Genomic DNA, 25,626 nt, shown 5'->3' with positions numbered 1-25,626 from the left:
ACAGAAAACACACAACAGATTACAACTCCTAAAACTACTAAACAGCACATCATAAGGTTTGTGACTCTCCACTGTACTCCATACCTAAAAAGCGATGATCCACTCTGTCCTCTCCTTCGCCAGAGCTGCCCTGATATTCATTACAGCCAGCGCTACGCACTCCGTCTTACTTTCCATGTACGTTTGCCTTCCCCAAGTAAATCTCCCACCATCCGATGAAGTTCCCAGTCTTCCTCATCCACATTTTATACTTCCACATGTCCTACTATATCCGCAAACTAGATTCGAGCAGCACTATTATTTCCCCTCTGATCCCAAATCTAGGTCCTCTGTCACGTCATTACTAAAGCATTCTGCCAATTCCGCATCTACTCATACTCCATGCCAAGTAACCTAAACTGCCGCCTCCGCCCTTCCAAACATCAGCTAGACAAAGAAATCTGCCTCCATCCTGTCGCCTGTCGACTACAATTCTTCCCTATCTATCCCATTACTCATCTGGACTTTCCTTACCTCCCATCTCCCTTCTTCCTCTTCGTCTTCTCACTATCCATTCTAATAACTACCTTCATGTGTATAATTACTACCCAATGTCCGGCCCTGGTAGCTGAGTGGTCAGCGCGGCGGAATGTCATACCTAACGGCCCCGGTTCAATTTTCCCCGCTCAGGGACTGGTGTTGTGTTGTTATTATCATTGTCATTTCATCCCCATCGACACGCAAGTCGCCGAAGTGGCGTCAACTCGAAATACTTGCACCCGACGAACGGTCTATCCGACAGGAGGCCCTAGCCACACGGTATTTCTCTTTCTACTACCCAACAGCTCACAAATTTATATCCCTCGCTCTTCAACACTATAAACCTTTCCTCTCCACAAAACCAATTTTCCAAAAGCACGCTATTCAGTCTTTTGGTAAAAGTACAGTGCTTCAGTTCAATGAACGTCGCCATCTTATATCTATATTTTTATTTTTAAACTTTAGTCGTTTCATAAAAATTAGTAAGTTAACATGTTTTAATTATCTTCGTAACTTCTTAAGTCATTTTGAAACTTTAAGAGGAGAGAGGTGTTGCGCCCTTGACAGCCCACCCTGCACCCTTTTGGGGCGAAGAGGATAAAACAACAAAAAAGAAAATGTGTGTGTTTTTTTTAATATGGCGTAAAAATGACCGACGCAGCTGTAAGCAGTGTAGCGACAGATACATTAAGCAAAATGTAACGATTTCAAAGAACTTTTTTACCTTTTTACTTCTTTGATATTGTTATTACAAGGATTTGGATATAGTCTCAGAGGCTGAAGCTGGTCAGCAATCTAAGGTATTAAATGATGTAATAAATATAATCTTGTATACAGGATATAATAGGCTTTGAAAGATATTTAAAACGATTTTAGCTTCCCGCTGTCGGACTATTTCATAAAGGTTTTGTATAACTTAATTATATAGTAATTAAAAGTGCAAGAGAACAAGAACCGTGTGATGACGTAAGGCCTACATATGTACTGAAAGATGTTTGAAGATGATAGTAACATAAAATGAATTTACGTTTTGCAAAAGGTGGTTGAATCCAATCCTGAGAGATAGAAAAATCGATGGTTCAAATGGCTCTGAGCACTATGGGACTTAACATCTATGGTCATCAGTCCCCTAGAACTTAGAACTACTTAAACCTAACTAACCTAAGGACATCACACAACACCCACCCATCACGAGGCAGAGAAAATCCCTGACCCCGCCTGGAATCGAACCCGGGAACCCGGGCGTGGGAAGGGAGAACGCTACCGCACGACCACGAGATGCGGGCTGGAGGAATCGAGGGACAGTACTTCCAGAAGAGAGGAGTCAATAGTGGAAACGGTGTGTTAATGTGATTCGAAAATATAATTAATTTTATTTACCTCGAAACGAAATCAGAGTTTAACGCGAAATAATACTTGCTTCTCTAATAGGTGAGTGAGCTGTCACTCTGCCAAAGGGAAGTTGCACTGAATGTAACGGTATGGCGAGTACAAAGGAACATATTAACAACATTTATGAGTGTGTAAAATACGCTCGCTTTTCATAATATTAGGAACACACCTTTAAATCAAAATGTAAGGAGTGTAAAACAGTAAGAGATTCAGCAAAATGTAAGAAGATTTCAGGAGAAAGAGTAACCTCCACCTAGCAACTCACTTATTGAAAAACGCGGGAATGGCAAGACAACTGGGTAGCTGATATAATACAAAGAGGCACATATGTGTTCTTTACCACTGCGAAGGAAGACTGAAAGTGAAGTACATTGTACCAGCAAGGAAAGAAATCCATTTCCTTTCGGAGTTTTACATCATAAACCTGAACACATTAGGGCAAAGAAATAAGAGTAGCTCCGTTTCGAACACCAGGCCATATTTACGCATGCTGTTCCTACAAAGACCTCACGAACACAAAATCGCACACTTAACTTGTCACGTAATAGGTATGGGCAGAAAATTATTTACCATTCGACATCTGTTGTCCGAAGAGTAATTGTAGATTCACAACATATATGAAGCGTTGAGAACGTCTTAGAATTACTGGTTTGCTGTTGGGAAGAAGGAAGACAACTGGAACACGATAATGAGGAAGATAAGCCGCTGATAAAAGGTGAAGTCTTAACATCCACTTGAATGCAGAGTGATTTAAAGAGAGAGAGAGAGAGAGAGATAGAGCTTTCCAAAGTCACCAATTTTATTTTCAGTCTAAGTACATTTCTAAATTTTTGGACTACATGTGAACTAGAGTGGCTCTCCTGCGGCAATGATAATTTATTATTTCCACTTTAGATGTTCATCCAAAATTATTATCACAACTTCTACTGTTTTTATAGGGTAACTGGATACTGCACAAGAAAATGGGAGCTGCTGTTGGAAGATGTCCACCGATCAACTTTGAGAGTGATTTGAATGAAGATCACTAGCTAAATTAGTGCAGTACGCCTATTAATACAGCTGATGAAACTTCTCTAACAAAGGTGAACCATCATGTCAAAAAGAAGTACTAGATTTCTAATGCTTTTGTAGTCTGTTTTAGACCTGTAGTACACTGATCAACCAAAACATTGTGAGCACCCATCGACTGTCGATATAAACCTGTCCACTCGATAGCAGCATCGCTTGGCGAGGAATACCTGCTAGCCAGACACACGCATAGTGCATATAGTATCAGTGAGCGTGTTGCCCGGGTGAAGAATGGGGAAGGCGCGCGATCTATCGGAGATCGACTGAGGACAGGTTGTGGTGGACCGAGGACTCGGCACGAGCACTTCGGAAACCGCCCACCTTGTCGGGTGTTCGAGGGGTGCTGTGGTGCGTGTCTTCAACACTGGGTGAAATCAAGATCGAACCACTTATAGACGTCGTGGGGTTGGGCGGCCACCCATCACTACAGATGACGGACGTCGTAGACTGGACAGGCTGGAATAACGGGACAGGCGACGAACTGCGGCGGAACTAACATCAGGCTTTAATACTGGGCGGAGTAAAAGTGTTTCTGTACACACAGTGCACCGATCACTGCTACCTATGGGCCGCCGCAGCTGACGACCCATGCATGTGGCAATGTTAACACGACATCGGCAACTACGACTGAAATGGACATGTGACCATCGGTAGTGGGCGTTGACGTAGTGGGAGAGCGTTTCATGGTGTCTATTGAATCCCGACACCTTCTTCATCATACCGATTTGAAGGCGTGAATCCGCCATCTTCCAGCGTAAGAGCTCATCGACACCTGTACTGCGCGACGGAGACAAGCTGGCGGCGGCTCCATTATGCTCTGGAGAACACTCACGTGGGCATGGTGCACGTGCAAGGCACCACGACGGCCACACTGGTTGCAGACCACGTACAGCACTTCGTAAAGATCATGTTTTCCGGCAGTTACGATATTTTTCGGCAAGACAATATGCCATGTCACATGGAGTGGTTCGAGGAACACAGTGGCGAATTGAAATTGATGTACTGGCCCCTTCAGATCGCCAGATATGAATCTAATCGAACACATCTGGGATGTGATTGAGGTGGCGTCGGAGCTTATCGACCCCTTACCCGGAATTTACAAGAATTAGGTGATCTGTGTGTGCACATGTGGTGCCATTTCCCTCCAGCGACCTATCAAGGCGTCACTGCTTCCGTGCCACGATGCGTAGCAGATGTTGGCTCTGAGCAGTATGGGACTTAACGTCTGAGGTCATCAGCCCCTAGAACTTAGAACTACTTAAACCTAACTAACCTAAGGACATCACGCACATCCATGCCCGAGGCAGGATTCGAACCTGCGACCGTAGCGGTCGCGCAGTTCCAGACTGTAGCCCCTAGAACCGCTCGGCCACACTTAAGAAGATCACATTTATTTGTTCATGAGCATTTTATAAGTTTTTTTTTTCTCTACCGTTCGTTTTAAATTGCGAACATGGCGTGTACGCAAACGCCAATGAATAATTGCCTCCAAGACGACCGTGTCTACTAAAGCACTGTGGTGTCCAAAGCAACCTTCAGGTTGACGACAGCTATAAAACATAAATATATTCAGCTATTCAGGTTTTCCATAAATCCTCTGCAGACACTATCATATGGTCAGACTATAGCATCACTCTGACAATAGGAATGTATACGGTACAACGTTGATGTCCTTTTTGTCAGAACCAGCAACTAACGTGAGGAAGTGAGCGAAGACTTGCCTTATCAGTGCGGTGTACTTTCTAATTATTCGTATCTTCTGTCAGGATCAGTCTGTGGGGCGAAAATGAAATGCTGGCCCGGGATAAAGACCCGCACTCTCCCTTAATTATACCTACGAGCGGAGTGCCCTTTATCTATAATTAAAACATCACCTGCTCTTCTCCTCCACGCCTGTGTTTCGTTTCTTCATCAAAGAAGAATGGCGAGCTAGCAGGATAAGAACGGGCGGGTGCTGGGTGCGCCTTACACTACAGTTTCCAGCCCGTCTAGAACCGTAACATCGCCATTCACTGCCGCTGTAAGACATTCTTGCCTTGTTTGTCGTGTCAATGCTCCGTTTAGTCTGAGATAACGTCTAGTACAAACCAGTCCTCAGGTGTATTAAACACGGAAACACGGATTCACGCTGACAAAATGTAGAGGAACAAAGCTGCCGAAGATAAGCGGGGGGAAAGTCTGGGCACCCAAGGAGTTATTCTCGTAAGCTGAAAAAGAAAAACAAATATCTGTAAACAATGTATCAGGATGCACGCTAACAGAAACAAATAAAATAACAACAGGAAGAAACCTCAATTATCTTGCGGAATACAAGATAAACGACACGAGAAAACACATCAGAAAACAGGCCCCTGCAACCACAATCAGCGGAACAGAAGAAGTACATAGCTCAATTAAGAATAGCTGCAAAGGCAAATACAAAACCAAACCACCACAGATCGAAACCATGAGAATCTACAGTTGAACGAACCGAAAATAGACCGGTATTGTGCTTATCGGTAGAACGAAGACGCGAAATGAATTATGCTTTTGTGTTCGAGGGATAATCAGCCTTACTGAACTTGATATAATAAAATATTAATAATAGCAATAATGAAAATAATGACAACGCCAGTATTAAAATTTCTAATAAACCTAGGACTTCATCTAACACTAATTAAAGTAATAGAATTTACTCCACTGAATACCAAATCAAAATTCAAATTTAGAAGACAAACCCCCACAAAAACTGGAGTAAAATAGTATGACCCCTGTCACAACTATTCAAATGGGCACTGAAACATGTAAATGACGGAATAGTACAAAAGTAACCCAAAGAGCGTAAGAACTGGTAGTGTAAGAAACGATATAAGCTTGAAATGTTTGCGATTTGCTGATGATCTTGCTCTTCTAGACCCCCAATGTTCAAGAAACTGGAAAACAAGTTAAATCACTGCAAGTATTAGAACAAGAAATCGGCCTTAGAATGTGATTTCAAGAAACAGAGGTTATGCTAACGGATCCACCAGTTGCGAGCAAAACTACAACAGGAGAACAGGAAATGAACATTGTGGATGAGTTTAAATATTTACGTGAAACCATAACTTGCAATGTAAACTAGAAACCGACGTGGAAAAACAGGATAAAAACAGAACTGAGCAATTTATATTGCCAGAATCATGTACAACAAAATGCGTATGGACAACTCCAAAATTAAAATATTCTGAAACAGTTATAAAGGCAGAAATAATAAATGCAGCTGAAACCATCTTCAAAAAACCTAATAGAACAGCAATGGATAGTATACTGAAGAGAGAAAGAAGAGTAACTGAGTCTATATTTTTAAATGGACTTAAGTAACTTACACACATCTGTGGAAAATCGACAAGAACTGTTTAAATGTTAAAATAACTACCAATAGGCATATTTCTTCACTTTTTATGTCATAAGATGCAAATATGATTATTTCTCAACAGAATGGATTTCTAATGTAATATTAAAGTAAAGTGACTAATAAGTCGATTCATCGTTGTAGAAGCTCTAACACAAACCAGACTGGCTCTATCGAAAATAAAATGTAAATAAGTTCTGATAGAGTAAATTACCTTTCCTTGTCGTCCACTCTTTTGAGTTCCTTCAGAAATTCTGGTCTTCCTGTAATAAGGCGGTCAACATAACTTGAAGTCTAAAATCTCAGCAGCACCAATTATCTTCCTTCAAACTTGTAAGAATCACCTATGTAACATCGTTCACAGTAAACAATCTGTTCTGTTTCCTTAGCTTATTTTTATAATAACAAAATCCGTATCACAGAGAAGAAAACTCTTCCCCCTCACTGGAAACTACTGTTGAATTTCGTTGAATTTCCCAGAAAGGATTATGTTCAACAGTCACCTGTTGAGTGCGTGATTCTTACTTTGAACTGAAATGTTGTCTGAAAAGAGATGAGGTGTACTTTTGTGGTATATGCTTCATATAATCATTCATAATTGAGTACATTTCATTTGCCTTCACCTTCATGATAGAAAGCTATATACTGTGCTTTTATCACACTGCGTATGGAAAATACATTAACAATTAGTTCCCTTTAAAAAAAGCGCATCTTGCAATGGACGTTTTGGTAGGAAGACGCTCTGCATGAAATCGAAAGACAAAGAAAGAATATCTTCTTCTAATATCCTTGCTTCCAATTTCTCATGTTGAAGAGCAGTGTAAAATCATCCGCTCCTCTGATTAGAAAGAAACAGCTCAATCACGGCTCTACGCTCCACTACATCATTTAGATCGAGGAAACTGCAGCTGAACATCTAGCGCCTCACACGTACAAAAAGTGTCTATTTGTGGCCTTCCAAATTTATAGTTAAAATTGTCCCTGAAGGATGGTTAGTAAAAGTAATAATTTAGTTTTTATTGGGGGTAATTTTCAAGGAAAAATTTCTAAATCAGTTTGAAGTTGAGATCAGTGCTTTCTAAACATTCATGGTGGTGTCTGATTGTACTATATTGTGTCTCCCTACCACTTTCGCGCAACGACGCTCTGAGCGTGTTTTTTTAGGGAATTAACTAGTTTGAACCTGGGACCTGTTGCTGGTAAGGAGACGCCAGACCACACATGACATGTAGAATTCAGAAGAGTTCAGTGAGACTAGCGATGATATAACCAAATACTAAATGATCTCAGCGTCAGCTCCACTGCACTCCCTGTAAAAGAATCTTAATACTAACTAAATTTAGTGGAAAGGGTTCAAGGCTTTCCTATTTTTAGTTAGCTGGTAAAATAACGTCGAAAAAGCAGTTAAGTTTACCATTGGAAATTTTATTCTACTCACAAAACATCGTTTATAAATTGCACTATTGATAAAAGGAAATGTTTTAACACAGGATGGTAAAAACCAACTGCGTTCAACAAAAATGTGAACGAATATTCCCTGAATGGGTTTCCAAGTTCTACAATCGATCGAAGGATGACCTATGCCATATCACATCTATAATCTAGGTTTAATTTAAGTTTCACAAAAGGGAAAACTATCAAAATGGTCTACAGTGACCCTCAATCATCTTTAATTACTTATTTAACTTGTCGTAAATTACAGTGGCTGATGTGGCTTCTCAATAACTATATAAAAGAAAAATCATCGCGTTTCAGATCTTTTCTTCAAGTGGCAAATGTGAACACCATGAGTTTTAATTAACGATCGACACTAGTATTACGCAAAAAGAGGGTGTAACAGATGAGACTTCTGCAGTTCTGAGTGAAGCCTTATGCGCCCAAAAATTCGGCATCGCGTGCGTTCATTACCTTGTCGGTGTTTAAGCAGCGTCAGGGCGGCAGCGGCCGGCGCAGCAGCCATCCAGCCCGCCGTCTCGGAACTAACTCTCTAACTTCTCCTTACTACAATTTACCGAAGTTAGTTTAAAAAAACTATCTGGCTGTGTTTTCAATTGACCAGTCAGGGTCTCAATGTTAACCTTAAGCTCCTCCTACAAAAATTCTGTCTATCCAATGAGAGACGTTATACTTTTCGTGGTGGGGCAATGTTTTTAAAGTTTTCAACGTAACAGAGACGCTAAAAAGTCTCACGCTGAAACCTGCAGCTAGTATGGTCCTTTTAGCGTTATCGTTAGATCTATACTGCTCTTCTGGAGGGCTCTATCTTTTAACATGGGCTGGGGAGTGATTGTCCTAATGTAACAGACACGCGAAAAAGTCTCACGCTAAAACTTGCGGGTGGTAGTGGCCCTTTTTGTGTTATCGTAAGATCTATACTGCTTTTCTGGAGGGCTCTAGCTTTTAACATGGGCTGGGGGTTGTCCTTGACATACCTGAGACGCGAAAAAGCCTGACGCTAAAACGTGCGGGTTGTATAGTTGTACAGGTAGGCTCGCGGCGTGGGTGCCCAGCCCCTCCCTTATCTAGCTTAACACGGTTCTGCTCTCGGCTTCTGTCCTCGTTTCTCCCCTCGGAACTGCGTCTGCCTCACCTCACGGTGGGAAGGTACGACATGCATTTAGGCATTCTTGTGTTAGTCTGTGGTATTCCATTTGCTCACTCGTTACTCGTATTACTTTGGTTAATTTAATGTCACGATTTATTCGGATCTGTGTGACATACTAGTAGATTTGCTTATTATGTCAGGGTTTTCATGTAAGGTGTTGGATTTGCCTGACACCTTTCAGCTCAAATAATGTTGTGTAGGCCCACTTACATAATGGCATTCTTCCCACGGAAAGGCTGATATGTGACCTCGTACTAAATCATACACCGCTGCTGGTAGGCTGTGGGTAACATGCCTTCCTCTTTTGTCTTCAGGTGTCCTGCCAGCAGATTTCAGGGCTCACTAAGTATGTGACATTTAAAGCTCGCAGAATTAATTATTGGTGTGTAGTTCCTCGGGCCTGTCTACTTTATATCATATCAATCAATCAGTCCTTGAAGATATATATTTAATGATGTAATTGCTGTAATATTGTGAAACTGCTTAAATATATCCAGCCAATTTGCTTTTCCAGTTTCTCCCTATCAATTCTGTGCACACCTATAATAAGACATGTATTTTTGTTGAGACCAATTTCATATAATGTAATACATACACGAAAATGAACATTATGTGCCTATTCGTATATAAAATGAACGTATCTCATTATCTAGAGGCTTTAGTGTACAATATCTTCTAACACAATCTTACTAACTTATACTGGCATAAATGCTACTGGTTAAGAATGGTCCCAAATCACAAAGCACAGACTCTACACAGAGACATGGATTTTTAAAAAAATTATTGTACGTTGAAGATTCATGTTATCTAAATAAAAACGTAGCACACAAAAGGTAAAGGACACAGGATCATAAAAAAGAAACATGGAATTATTCACATTCTCTCTATACTGCACGCTGTTTCAGTAAGCAAAAAAACCGTCAAACATTATTGGTATCGTGTGATCTGATTACGAAATAAAATTTCCTGGGATTTAGAGGGCGTAATACATTATTCATTTGCTAAGACAGTAAAAAAGTTACTACTTATTGGCAAATGAGTGCAGACTTTTTTTTGCTGAAGTTCTTTTCCCTCGTTGATTCACATAGCTTTCACTTCGTATCCTTGTAGATTTTATTTCTTTGGCTTTGTAACATTCCACTTGATAATTCTGTTTCGCATTTTCGAAAAATCTTGGTCTTCAATATTAATGTCACTTTGGAAACACCCATTGTCTTATAAAATACTCGGTAGACACTAATGGCAACATATAATGCAATTCACATTTAATAGGAGGGACAACAACGACAACAGTCAACAATAGTACAAACAGCAGCAGCATACTGTTTGATTTTCAACACTGCCAGCACTGCATCTTGTGGTGTGATTAGAAAGCATAACAACTAATGCTGCAACTTATGTTTCATTTTAAAGGGGCATGGTTCTTTTTTGTAAAGGGGCAGTAATCGTTGACTGATGCTGTCTTTAAAGTAACACTGTTTCTCAGTATCTCATAAAATACACCTTAGCTGGCGAACTGCAGTCCTTTTAATGTCAGTTGGTGCAGAAATACACGAAGTGTGTGAAGAAATAGTAAGCTAAAACTCATAAAATCGCTGACTGATACCCCTTTAAAAATATGCCATTCAATTAGAACACGCATAAGAAAACGGTATCACGGTAACACGCGTTAGAGAACTTCGTCAAATGAAATAGTATTCAAGAAAACAGAATCTGTAATGAGCGTGATCCGGAAACAACATCTCATCAGAACACCACGAAGCAGAATTAATAAGAGAATAACAGACAATTTGTGAAATAGCTAGAGTAACTTTAAATAGATTGTAGAAATTAAGGAAACTACAAGAACACTCCAAACTACAACGAATGACGTAAAAAACAAAAGAGACAAAACCAGAATACTGCAAGACAAGCAACGCAGAGCACAAACTAAGGTCAATAAAAGGACTTCACAAAGGGTGCTCTTAAATCAAGATAGGAAAATAATCTGAAAGAATGAAGACATATTAGGCTGACAGCAGGAGGAATACATTTTCTGCAATAATAAATTATAATAATTCTTTGTATACCCACTGTATTAACCAATTGTATAATTGAAGTATTATTGAAATGTATTACTGAATAATAACTCCTTGTAAAATCCTTTATGTAATAGACCAGAATGGTTCAAGCACGGGATTTACCCTAGCTAACAGGAATCGAGGTAGCTGGAGCCATGATAAACTAGAAGGTCCTGAAAGAAACGATGCTGAATAAAGGGAATCAGTCAGGAGAACAAAATAAACTGATTGGTCGAAAGTCACAGGAATGGTTGCTCCGTTTGAAGATGTGCCGTTTATGACCCCGAATACTGCAGCTAGGTGCGGCACATGGCGTGAGTGTAGTCACGTTATCTGAGCAGTCAGTTACAACTAGGTGTGTAGCGGAGGCGGCAGCGCGTTGCGAGTGACCGACTTTGTACGTGGTGCGATAATAGGTGAAAGATTCTGGGATCAGAGATATCGGAGAACGCACTAGAATTCGGAGTTTGCTGTCGACTGTTCCTAGAGTGGCTCTTCATTATCGTAGAGACGATGTATTCACACGCGTTAACAGCCGCACAGGACGACCACAAGTGTCTGCAGAGCAATGCTTGGCGATCGCCGCCAGTTTGAATATGGAGGGCCAGAAACACATATCTACCAGCTCTGTAGATAGACAAGTGCACCACATAGGCAGCAGCAGTCGAAAACCGACTCTTGACGCAGTGGCTTCACATAACCTTTTCCCGCTCAGTGTGTGAAGGAATAGGAATAGAAACGTAAGAAAAACAAAGAATAACCTGAAAAGAAGGGGAAGCAAGGAAGAAGATGGACACAATGAACCGAAGATGCTGTTACGTAGTCATAGAGCTGTTGTCTAAAACTTGAGGGTAATTAGCCTCGGGGGAAATTTAAATTTTCTAAGATGTAGAAACAAAAGTGTTCAGTCATGTATCGGTTACGAAAGCTGATCATTACAATTATCAATCTCTTGCAAGACTGTATGTAATACTGATTACGTAATACTTTTTTTCAAGTACTAGTATTAACGCAAGACACACTGTGGTGGAGGATTTAACTTGTAAAACGCATGTTTGAATTTTCCTTAGGAAATCCATCTGCTACATGCATAGGTTGTAGTTTGGACCTTAAATCTGTTGTTGTTGTGGTCTTCAGTCCTGACACTAGTTGGATGCAGCTCTCCATGCTACTCTATCCTGTGCAAGCTTCTTCATCTCCCAGTAGCTACTGCAACCTACATCCTTCTGAATCTGCTTAGTGTATTCATCTCTTGGTCTCCCTCTACGATTTTTATCCTCAACACTGCCCTCCAATACTAAATTGGTGATCCCTTGATGCCTCAGAACATGTCCTACCAACCGATCCCTTCTTCTAGTCAAGTTGCGCCACAAACTCCTCTTCTCCCCAATTGTATTCAATACCTCCTCATTAGTTATGTGATCTACTCATCTAATCTTCAGCTTTCTTCTGTAGCACCACATTTCGAAAGCTTCTATTCTCTTCTTATCCATACTATTTATCGTCCATGTTTCACTTCCATACATGGCTACACGCCATACAAATACTTTCAGAAACGACTTCCTGACACTTAAATCTACACTTGATGTTAACAAATTTCTCTCCTTTAGAAGCGCTTTCCTTGTCATTGCCAGTCTACATTTTATATCCTCTAAACTTCGACCATCATCAGTTATTTTGCTCCCTAAATAGCAAAACTCCTTTACTACTTTAAGTGTCTCATTTCCTAATCTAATTCCCTAAGCATCACCCGACTTAATTCGACTACATTCCATTACCCTCGTTTTGCTTTTGTTGATGTTCACCTTATATCTTCCTTTCAAGTCACTATACATTCCGTTCAAGTGATCTTTCAAGTCCTTTGCTGCCTCTGACAGAATTACAATGTCATCGGCAAATCTCAAAGTTTTTATTTCTTCTCCATGGATTTTAATACCTACTCCGAATTTTTCTTTTGTTTCCTTCACTGTTTGCTCAATATACAGATTGAATAACATCGGGGATAGGCTACAACCCTGTCCCTCCGTTCCCAACCACTGCTTCCCTTTCATGTCCCTCGACTCTTATAACTGCCATCCCGTTTCTGTACACATTGTAAACAGCCTTTCGCCCCTGTATTTTACCTTTGCCACCTTCAGAATTTGAAAGAGAGTATTCCACTCAACATTGTCAAAAGCTTTCTAGAAAGTTCTAGAAACGTACGTTTGCTTTTCCTTAATCTAGCTTCTAAGATAAGTCGTAGGGTCAGTATTGCCTCATGTGTTCCAATGTTTCTACGGAATCCAAACTGATCTTCCTCAATGTCGGCTTCTACTAGTTTTTGCATTCGTCTGTAAAGAATACGCTTTAGTGTTGCAGCTGTGGCTTATTAAACTGATTGTTCGGTAATGTTCACATCTGTCAACACCTGCTTCCTTTGGGATTGGAATTATTATATTCTGCTTGAAGTCTGAGGTTATTTCGCCTGTCTCATATATCTTGCTCACCAGATGGTAGAGTTTTGTCAGGACTGGCTCTCCCAATGCTGTCAGTAGTTCTAATTGAATGTTGCCTACTCCTGGGGCCTTGTTTCGACTCAGGTCTTTAAGTGCTATGTCAAGCTCTTCACGCAGTATCGTATCTCCCATTTCATCTTGATCTATATCCTCTTCCATTTCCATAATATTGTCCTCAAGTACATCGCCCTTGTATAGACCCTCTATATACTCCTTTCATATTTCTGCTTTTCCTTCTTTGGTTAGAATTGGGTTTCCATCTGAGCTCTTGATATTCATACACGTGGCTCTCTTTTCTCCAAAGGTCTCTTTAATTTTCCTGTAGGCTGTATCTATCTTACCCCTAGTGAGATAAGCCTCTACATCCTTACATTTGTCCTGTCGCCATCCCTGCTTAGCCATTTTGCACTTCCTGTCGATCTCATTTTTGAGACGTTTGCATTCCCTTTTGCCTGCTTCATTTACTGCGTTTTTATATTTTATCCTTTCATCAATTAAATTCAATATTTCTTCTGTTACCCAAGGACTTCTACTAGCTCTCGTTTTTTTACCTACTTGATCTACATGACCACTCCGCAATTCACATTTAAGTGCTTGGCAGAGGGTTCATCGAACCACAATCATACTATACTCTCTACCATTCCACTCCCGAACAGCGCGCGGGAAAAACAAACACCTAAACCTTTCCGTTCGAGCACTAATTTCTCTTATTTTATTTTGATGATAATTCGTACCTATGTAGGTTGGGCTCAACAAAATATTAATAAAGTTGGTGACTGAAATTTCGTAAATAGATCTCGCCGCGACGAAAAAGTCTTTGCTTTAATGACTTCCATCCCAACTAGCGTATCATATCTGCCACACTCTCTCCCCTTTTACGTCATAATACAACACGAGCTGCCCTTTATTGCACCCTTTCGATGTCCTCCGTCAATCCCACCTGGTAAGGATCCCACACCGCGCAGTAGTATTCTAACAGAGGACGAACGAGTGTAGTGTAAGCTGTCTCTTTAGTGGACTTGTTGCATCTTCTAAGTGTCCTGCCAATGAAATGCAAACTTTGGCTCGCCTTCCCCACAATATTATCTATTTGGTCTTTCCAACTGAAGTTGTTCGTAATTTTAACACCCAGGTACTTCGTGGAATTGACAGCCTTGAGAATAGTACTATTTATCGAGTAATCGAATTCCAACGGATTTCTTTTGGAACTCATGTGGATCACCTCACGCTTTTCGTTATTTAGCTTCAACTGCCACCTGCCACACCATACAGCAATCTTTTCTAAGTCGTTTTGCAACTTATACTGGTCTGCGGATGACCTTCCTAGACGTTAAATTACAGCATCATCTGCGAAAAACCTAAGAGAACTGCTCAGATTGTCACCCAGGTCATTTATATAGATCAGGAATAGCAGAGGTCCCAGGACGCTTCCCTGAGGAGCACCTGATTTCACTTCAGTTTTACTCGATGATTTGACGTCTATTACTACGAACTTCGACCTTCCCGACAGGAAATCACGAATCCAGTCGCACTACTGAGACGATACCCCATAGGCCCGCAGCTTGATTAGAAGTCGCTTGTGAGGAACGGTGTCAAAAGCTTTCCGGAAATCTAGAAATACGGAATCAACTTGAAATCCCCTGTTGGTAGCGGTCATTACTTCATGCCAATAAAGAGCTAGCAGCGTTGCACAAGAGCGATGTTTTCTGAAACCATGCTGATTACGCATCAATAGATCGTTTCCTTCGAGGTGATTCATAATGTTTGAATAAGTATATGCTCCAAACCCCTACTGCAAACCGACGTCAATGATATAGGTCTGTAGTTAGATGGATTACTCCTACTACCCTCCTTAAACACTGGTGCGACCTGCGCAATTTTCCAATCTGTAGGTACAGATCTATCGGTGAGCGAGCGGTTGTATATGAGTCCTGAGTAGGGAGCTATTGTATCAGCGTAATCTGAAAGGAACCTAAACGGTATACAATCCGGACCTGCAGACTTGCCCGTATCAAGCGATTTGAGTTGCTTCGCAACCCCTAAGGTATCTACTTCTAAGGAACTGATGCTAGCACCTGTTCGTGTTTCAAATTCTGGAATATTCGATTTGTCTTCCTTGGTGAAGGAATTTCGGAAAACTGCGGTCAATAACTCCGCTTTAGCGGCACAGTCGTCGGTAACAGTACCATCGGCACTGCGCAGCGAAGGTATTGACTGCGTCTTACCGCTTGTGTACCTTACATACGACCAGAATATCTTCGGATTTTCTACCAAATTTCGAGACAATGTTTCGTTGTGGAACCTATTAAAGGCATCTCGCATTGAAGTCCGTGCCAAATTTCGCGCGTCTGTAAATTTTAGCCAATCTTCGGGATTTCGCGTTCTTCTGAACTTAGCATGCTTTTTCCGTTGCCTCTGCAACAGCGTTCGGACCTGTTTTGTGTACCACGGGGGATCCATTCCATCTCTTACGAATTTATGAGGTATGAATCTCTCAATTGCTGTTGGTACTATATCTTTGAATTTGAGCCACATCTCGTCTACATTTGCATAGTCAGTTCGGAAGGAATTGAGACTGTGTCTTAGGAAGGCTTCTAGTAACACTTTATCCGCTTTTTTAAATAAAATTATTTTGCGTTTGTTACTGGTGGATTTGGAAGAAACGGTATTGACCCTAGCTACAACGACCTTGTGATCACTAATCCCTGTATCAGTCATGATGCTCTCTATCAGCTCTGGATTGTTTGTGGCTAAGAGGTCAAGTATGTTTTCGCAACCATTTACAATTCGCGTGGTTTCGTGTACTAACTGCTCGAAATAATTTTCGGAGAGAGCATTTAGGACAATCTCGGAAGATGTTTTCTGCCTACCACCGGTTATAAACAAGTATTTTTGCCATCATAATGAGGGAAGGTTGAAGTCCCCATCAACTATAACCGTATGAGTGGGTTATTTATTTTTTACGAGACTCAAATTTTCTCTGAACTGTTCCGCAACTATATCATCGGAGTCTGGGGGTCGGTAGAAGGAGCCAATTATTAACTTAGTTCGGCTGTTAAGTATAGCCTCTTCTGCTGCCTTCACTACTTCATCCCTCAGAGCTACCCATTCTTCTTCTACTGTATTTCTTTCCCCAATTCTTGTCAATTGTTCCCTTATGCTCTCCTTGAAACTGTACAACCTCTGGTTTAGTCAGTTTATCCACCTTTTTGCAGTTTCTTGAGTGTTAATCGACAATTTATAACTAATAGATTGTGGTCAGAGTCCACATCTGCCCCTGGAAATGCCTTACAATTTAAAACCTGTTTCCTAAATCTCTGTCTTACCATTATATAATCCATCCGAAACCTGTCAGTATCTCCAGGATTCTTCCATGAATACAGCCTTCTTTCATGAATTTTGAACCAAGTGTTAGCTACGATTAAGTTGTGATTAAGTTATGTTCTGTGCAAAATTTTACCAGGCGACTTGCTCTTTCATTTCTTAGCCCCAATCCATGTGTACCTACTACGTTTCCTTCTCTGCCCTTTCCTACAGCCGAATTCCAGTCACCCATGACTATTAAATTTTCGTCTCCCTTCACTATCTGAATAATTTCTTTGATGTCATCATACATTTCTTCAAATTCTTCGTCATCTGCAGAGGTAGTTGGCATATAAACTTGTACTACTGTAGTAGGTGTGGGCTTCGTGTTTATCTTGGCCACAATAACGCGTTCACTATGCTGTTTGTAGTACCTTACGCGCACTCCTATTTTTTTATTCATTATTAAACCTACTCCTGCATTACCCCTATTTTATCAGGTATTTATAATAGTGTATTCGCCTGCCCAAAAGTCTTGTTCCTCCTGCCACCGTACTTCACTAATTCCCTCTATATCTAACTCTAACCTATCCATTTCCCTTTTAAAATTTTATAACCTACCTGCCTGATTAAGGGATCTGTTATTCCACGCTCCGATCCGTAGAACGCCAGCTTTCTTTCTCCTGATAACGACGTCCTCTTGAGTAGTCCCCGCCCGGAGATCCCAATGGGGGCCTATTTAACCTCCACAATGTTGTACCCAAGAGAACGCCATCATCATTGAACCATACAGTAAAGCTGCATGCCCTCAGGAGAAATTACGGCTGTAGTTTCCCCTTGCTTTCAGCCGTTCGCAGTACCAGCACAGCAAGGCCGTTTTATTTAGTGTACAAGGCCAGATCAGTCAATCATCCAGACTGTTGCCCCTGCAACTACTGAAAAGCCTGCTGCCCCTCTTCAGGAACCACGCGTTTGTCTGGCCTCTCAACAGATGCCCCTCCGTTGTGGTTGCACCTGCAGTACGGGTATCTGTATCACTGAGGCACGCAAGGCTCCCCACCAACGGCAAGGTCCATGGTTCAAAGGGGGGACCTTACATCTAGAGATGTTTAAACATATATAACACAAACGTCCTAATTTTACTACTTTACATCTATGGTAGTAAAAATACGACATTTGTGTTATATATGTTTAAACATCTCATGAACATCCCCGCAATGGGCCATATATTGCTTCATTATTCACCCTACAACAATAAACAAAATAAGTGACAGTGCAAGTCGACAGTAACTATCTACTGACTACTGCTCTGCTATGGGGAATGCACAGTATAATTACTGTAATCATTATTATGGTAATTATTATTTATTATCACTACTACTGTTATTACTGGGAGTGGTAGTGGTCAGACAAAAAGCATTGGCAGCGTGAAGTCTTTCAGTTTCTTGCGACCCTACGCAAACTCTGCTGCTCTTGGAGGGTACGTGAAGGCTGTCGCCCACCGCGTTGTCCGTGGTGAGAGTTAATACCTAATATTTGTTATTTTCGGCAAACCTTCCCTAACGATTTTCGAAATGAAATGTCCCATACTTCTATTTCCAATAACCATTCCGCGTATGTTAAAGCCCGTCATGTGGCCGGAATCAAGTAGGAAACTTTTTCACATGAATCACTCACAAATAACAGATGTACCATTGCACTGTCTTTTTATACCTTGTGTACGAGATACTAACGCCCTTTGTAAATGTGCCTATCGCAATCGCATGACTTTTTGACACTTTAGTGTAAGTATTTATGTTGCACAGCCCCTCCTAAACCATTGGGACGATGTTACCACACTCGGCTGACGCATTACTTATTGTCTGGAAATAAACGCCATTCGGTTAAGACCACGTGCCCATCAAAGGTATGGTGACGGGTGTGAAACAGCAGTGTAGCCCACGATGCGTGAATATTAGTATTTTAGTCATCCAAAATTTTAAAATGAGGATACCTAGTGACTTTCAAGAAACTTTACACATAATTTCAAACGTTTTCAGAAGCTTTTTCGCTGACAAAAGAAAGAAATTATGAGATGAAAAAGTTTATTATGTTTTAGTATATTTCTTCTTTATTGCTAATTCTGTTCGCTACACACTTTGCAGACAGTGTTCAAGTAATCCGTTACATGTAACAGCAAAATTATGTTGCAATTCGACGTATACTTCAGAAGATACGACGTCACAAACACAGACACGCGCGATAAACTGCCGCATCATGCATGGAGTTTTAATTTAACACACCATAAAAAGTTTTGCATTACCTCGGTTCGGAGTGTTCTGGAACCTGTATAGAAGAATGAATTTTTTTTTTTTTTGTCATCAGTCCACTGACTGGTTTGATGCGGCCCGTCACGAATTCCTTTCCTGTGCTAACCTCTTCATCTCAGAGTAGCACTTGCAACCTACGTCCTCAATTATTTGCTTGACGTATTCCAATCTCTGTCTTCCTCTACAGTTTTTGCCCTCTACAGCTCCCTCTAGTACCATGGAAGTCATTCCCTCATGTCTTAGCAGATGTCCTATCATCCTGTCCCTTCTCCTTATCAGTGTTTTCTACATATTCCCTTCCTCTCCGCTTCTGCGTAGAACCTCCTCATTCCTTACCTTATCAGTCCACCTAATTTTCAACATTCGTCTATAGCACCACATCTCAAATGCTTCGATTCTCTTCTGTTCCGGTTTTCCCACAGTTCATGTTTCACTACCATACAATGCTGTACTCCAGACGTATATCCTCAGAAATTTCTTCCTCAAATTAAGGCCGGTATTTGATATTAGTAGACTTCTCTTGGCCAGAAATGCCTTTTTTGCCATATCGAGTCTGCTTTTGATATCCTTCTTGCTCCGTCCGTCATTGGTTATTTTACTGCCTAGGTAGCAGAATTCCTTAACTTCATTGACTTCGTGACCATCAATCCTGATGTTAAGTTTCTCGCTGTTCTCATTTCTACTACTTCTCATTACCTTCGTCTTTCCCCGATTTACTCTCAAACCATACTGTGTACTCATTACACTGTTCATTCCGTTCAGCAGATCATTTAATTCTTCTTCACTTTCACTCAGGATAGCAATGTCATCAGCGAATCGTATCATTGATATCCTTTCACATTGCATTTTAATTCCACTCCTGAACCTTTCTTTTATTCCATCATTGCTTCCTCGATGTACAGATTGAAGAGTAGAGGCGAAAGGCTACAGCCTTGTCTTACTCCCTTCTTAATACGAGCACTTCGTTCTTGATCGTACACTCTTATTATTCCCTCTTGGTTGTTGTACATATTGTATATGACCCGTCTCTCCCTATAGCTTACCCCTACTTTTTTCAGAATCTTGAACAGCTTGCACCATTTTATATTGTCGAACGCTTTTTCCAGGTCGACAAATCCTATGAAAGTGTCTTGATTTTTCTTTAGCCTTGCTCAATTATCAGCCGTAATGTCAGAATTGCCTCTCTCGTGCCTTTACTTTTCCTAAAGCCAAACTGATCGTCACCTAGCGCATTATCAATTTTCTTTTCCATTTTTCTGTATATTATTCTTGTAAGCAGCTTCGATGCATGAGCTGTTAAGCTGATTGTGCGATAATTCTCGCACTTGTCAGCTCTTGCCGTCTTCGGAATTGTGTGGATGATGCTTTTCCGAAAGTCAGATGATATGTCGCCAGACTCATATATTCTACACACCAACGTGAATAGTCGTTTTGTTGCCAATTCCCCTAACGATTTTAGAAATTCTGATGGAATGTTATCTATCCCTTCTGCCTTATTTGACCGTAAGTCCTCCAAAGCTCTTTTAAATTCCGATTCTAATACTGGATCCCCTATCTCTTCTAAATCGACTCCTGTTTCTTCTTCTATCACATCAGACAAATCTTCACCCTCATAGAGGCTTTCAATGTATTCTTTCCACCTATCTGCCCTCTCCTCTGCATTTAACAGTGGAATTCCCGTTGCACTCTTAGTGTTACCACCGTTGCTTTTAATGTCACCAAAGGTTGTTTTGACTTTCCTGTATGCCGAGTCTGTCCTTCCGACAATCATATCTTTTTCGATGTCTTCACATTTTTTCTGCAGCCATTTCGCCTTAGCTTCCCTGCACTTCCTATTTATTTCATTCCTCAGCGACTTGTATTTCTGTATTCCTGATTTTCCCGGAACATGTTTGTACTTCCTCCTTTCATCAATCAACTGAAGTATTTCTACTGTTACCCATGGTTTCTTCGCAGCTACCTTCTTTGTACCTATGTTTTCCTTCCCAACTTCTGTGATGGCCTTTTTTAGAGACGTCGATTCCTCTTCAACTGTGTTGCCTACTGCGCTATTCCTTATTGCTGTATCTATAGCGTTAGAGAACTTCAAACGTATCTCGTCATACCTTAGAACTTCCGCATCCCACTTCTTAGCGTATTGATTCTTCCTGACTAATGTTTTGAACTTCAGCCTACTCTTCATCACTACTATATTGTGATCTGAGTATATATCTGCTCCTGGGTACGCCTTACAATCCAGTATCTGATTTCGAAATCTCTGCCTGACCATGATGTAATCTAATTGAAATCTTCCCGTATCTCCCGGCCTTTTCCAAGTATACCACCTCCTCTAGTGATTCTTGACAGGGTATTCGCTATTACTAGCTGAAACTTGTTACAGAACTCAATTTTTCTCCTCTTTCATTCCTTGTCCCAAGCCCATATTCTCCTGTAACCTTTTCTTCTACTCCTTCCCCTACAACTGCATTCCAGTCGCCCATGACTATTAGATTTTCGTCGCCCTTTACATACTGCATTACCCTCCCAATATCCTCATACACTTTCTCTATCTGTTCATCTTCAGCTTGCGACGTCGGCATGTATACCTGAACTATCGTTGTCGGTGTTGGTCTGCTGTTGATTCTGATTAGAACAACCCGGTCACTGAACTGTTCACAGTAACACACCCTCTGCCCTACCTTCCTATTCATAACGAATCCTACACCTGTTATACCATTTTCTGCTGCTGTTGATATTACCCGATACTCATCTGACCAGAAATCCTTGTCTTCCTTCCACTTCACTTCACTGACCCCTACTATATCTAGATTGAGCCTTTGCATTTCCCTTTTCAGATTTTGTAGTTTCCCTACCACGTTCAAGCTTCTGACATTCCACGCCCCGACTCGTAGAACATTATCCTTTCGTTGATTATTCAATCTTTTCCTCATGGTAACCGCCCCCTTGGCAGTCCCCTCTCGGAGATCCGAATGGGGGACTATTCCGGAATCTTTTGCCAATGGGGAGATCATCATGATACTTCTTCAACTACAGGCCACATGTCCTGTGGATACACGTTACGTGTCTTTAATGCAGTGGTTTCCATTGCCTTCTGCATCCCCATGTCGTTGATCATTTTGGTTCTTCCGCCTTTAGGGGCAATTTCCCACCCCTAGGACAAGAGAGTGCCCTGAACCTCTATCCGCTCCTCCGCCCTCTTTGACAAGGCCGTTGGCAGAATCATGCTGACTTCTTATGCCGGAAGTCTTCGGCCGCCAATGCTGATTATTTATCAAAATTTACTCAGTGGCGGGGATCGAACCCGGGACTGAAGACGTTTTGTTCATGAATCAAAGACGCTACCCCTAGACCACGAGTACCTGAAGTATGAAATAGCGACACCAAAAACATCATTTCCGCACTTTTTATTGCTCATGGAAACCACACATTTCCTGTTGTACCACCGTACAACGAGACTTTCAGAGGTGGTGGTCCAGATTGCTGTACACGCCGGTACCTCTAATATCTAGTAGCATGTCCTCTTGGGTGATGCTTGAGTGTATATGTCGTGGCATACTATCTACAAGTTCGTCAGGGCACTGTTGGTCCAGATTGTCCCACTCCTCAACGGCGATTCGGAGTAGACATCTCAGAGTGGTTGCTGTGTCACGTCGTCCATAAACAGACCTTTTCAATACATCACAGGCCTGTTTGATAGAGTTTGTGTCTGGAGAACATGCTGCCCACTCTAGTCGAGCGATGTCGTTAATCCTGAAGGAAGTCAATCACAATATGTGCACCGTGGGAGCGCGAAATGTCGTACATGAAGACGAATACCTCGCCAAGATGCTGCAGATATGGTTGCCCTGTCGGTTGGAGAATGGCATTCACGTATCGTACAGACATTACGGCGCCTTCCATGATCACCAGCGGCGTACGTAGCCTCTCATAATGCTGTCCCAAAACAGCAGGGAATCTTCACCTAGCTGCACTCGCTGGACAGTGTGTCTAAGGCTTTCAGCCTGACCGGGTTGCCTCCAAACACGTCTCCGACGATTGTCTGGTTGAAGGCATATGCGACACTCATCGGTGAAGAGAAAGTGATGCAAATCCTGGGCGGTCCTTTCGGCATGTTGTTGGGCCCATCTGTATGGCGCTGCATGGTGCTTTGGTTGCAAAGCTGGAACTCGCCATGGACGTTGGGAGTGAAGTTACGCATCATGCAGCCTATTGCGCACAGTTTGAGTCGTAACAGGACATCCTGTGGCTGCACGAAAGCATTACTGAACACAGTCCGTTGCTGTCAGTGTTCCTCCGAGCCTTAATCCGTAGGTAGCGGTCATCAACTGCAGTAGTAGCACTTGGGCGGTCTGAGCGAGGCATGTCATCGACAGTTCCTGTCTCTCTGTATCTCCTACATGTCCGAACAATATTGCTTTGGTTCCCTCCGAGGCGCCAGGACACTTCTCTTGTTAAGAGACCTTCCTCGTGAGAGGCACCCACATGCCTTGCTCATACTGTGGCATCAAGCAGTCAGGCCTGCAAGATGAGTGGTCTGCCAAGCGAGTGGATTCATTGCTATTTATCGAGTAACACGAGCTCTAGTACTCACAATTAAGTTACAAATTATCCTCCTGTATGAATATTACGCAAGGAAAACGGATAACGCACGTTTGACTGTTAGTAATTTACACAACTCTGACTGTTCACTACGCACTGGCAATACCACAGTTTCTTTCTTACCCAACGGCTTTGATCAACACGTGGCCATCGCACTGAATATGAATGGTGCACACATTATAAATTCTGGATATCATGACAACATACAATTCGAAGGAAAAGGCCACCACTCTTTTTCTTTTCACTATCTTTTATAATCCGATAAATTCTATAACCTACACACACCATTACATTTTATACAACAATTGCACATGAGAAACTCCGCCCAGTGGGCATTGCCTTACATTGGTGATTCTCTACCTTATGGTCTCGTAATGATCTAACACTACAGTGCACTTTATGGATAGCATGGTGGATCTTTTGCTATATCTCACACTTCGACTCTCACAACCATCATCACGAAGCTTTCCTCCAGACCGAGCGGTACAAAAAGGAACGTGCATAACCCACTGCCTCTGAACCTATCTTGCTACTCTCCCATGCAAACCACACACACTTAAATTACATGAAATACACCACACTGGCAACATGGAATGCAACACAAGGAATAGTCACAACGTTATAATCACATCACTTTCAGCTTTCCCACTTCCATTAGTATCCATTCGAGATTCACACGACACTCCTCCACTTCGTAACTTTTCTTTCCTACTACGAGCCGTGGAGGACATATGCACGTCTTCCTGTGCAATGCAAGCCGAGTGGCGTTGCAGGATAGACGGCTGACTCACCTTGTTTCACTCTCAGAGTATTATAATTTGAATCAAGCGTCACACGCAAACATAACAAGCAAAGTAATATTAAGAACATATTCGTCACACGCGTGAGTCCTCAACTGATACCATGGACGAGTACTTCTCTTTATCCTTTGTCTCATACACAGATTGAGACTCACACAGTACTCACCACGTGGAACTACTCGTCTCTAATTTCAAGTCCTGCACACGCCATTTCTTAAATATTTCCAACTTATAGTACACACGCCAGTAATTCATCTTAACTTTAGCACTCAGAAGTATTTAAACTTATTGCTACACGTGGTTTCATTGTGACCATTGTTCACTTCCGAAGATTACTTCGAACCCCTTAATATTACCTGCCTGACATTTAATTCTCCCCACACAAGTTCCTGGACTAGAGAAATTATTATTCCAGACTACTCTTAAGTATTTCACATGCATACCATGTCTCCACTCTTTTGTCGTTATGGAACACACCGAAGACAGGTCTCACCAACACAAGATTCATCGGCAGAGTACTGAAACGTGCCCGTTCTTCAGGTCATCTCGCACCTCTGTCGAGGTGGAGGAAGAACATGCTACCCATTGCTCAGCCACATTTCATCTCTTTGGTTCCACCAAAGGTGACCAAAGAACCGTCTCAAAGATGATCATTTATTGCACATTCACCGTCTGTGGTTAGCAGACGACCATACATTCATTCATTTCGCAGATCTCACCAAACTGGATGTAGGGATTTATTTTGTGGGAGTGCACATGTGAACAATTAAATACACTCCTGGAAATAGAAATAAGAACACCGTGAATTCATTGTCCCAGGAAGGGGAAACTTTATTGACACATTCCTGGGGTCAGATACATCACATGATCACACTGACAGAACCACAGGCACATAGACACAGGCAACAGAGCATGCACAATGTCGGCACTAGTACAGTGTATATCCACCTTTCGCAGCAATGCAGGCTGCTATTCTCCCATGGAGACGATCGTAGAGATGCTGGATGTAGTCCTGTGGAACGGCTTGCCATGCCATTTCCACCTGGCGCCTCAGTTGGACCAGCGTTCGTGCTGGACGTGCAGACCGCGTGAGACGACGCTTCATC

This window comes from Schistocerca gregaria, chromosome 8 (genome assembly GCF_023897955.1).
Source record: "Schistocerca gregaria isolate iqSchGreg1 chromosome 8, iqSchGreg1.2, whole genome shotgun sequence".
NCBI lineage: Eukaryota > Metazoa > Arthropoda > Insecta > Orthoptera > Acrididae > Schistocerca > Schistocerca gregaria.
This window is presented reverse-complemented; position numbering follows the sequence as displayed.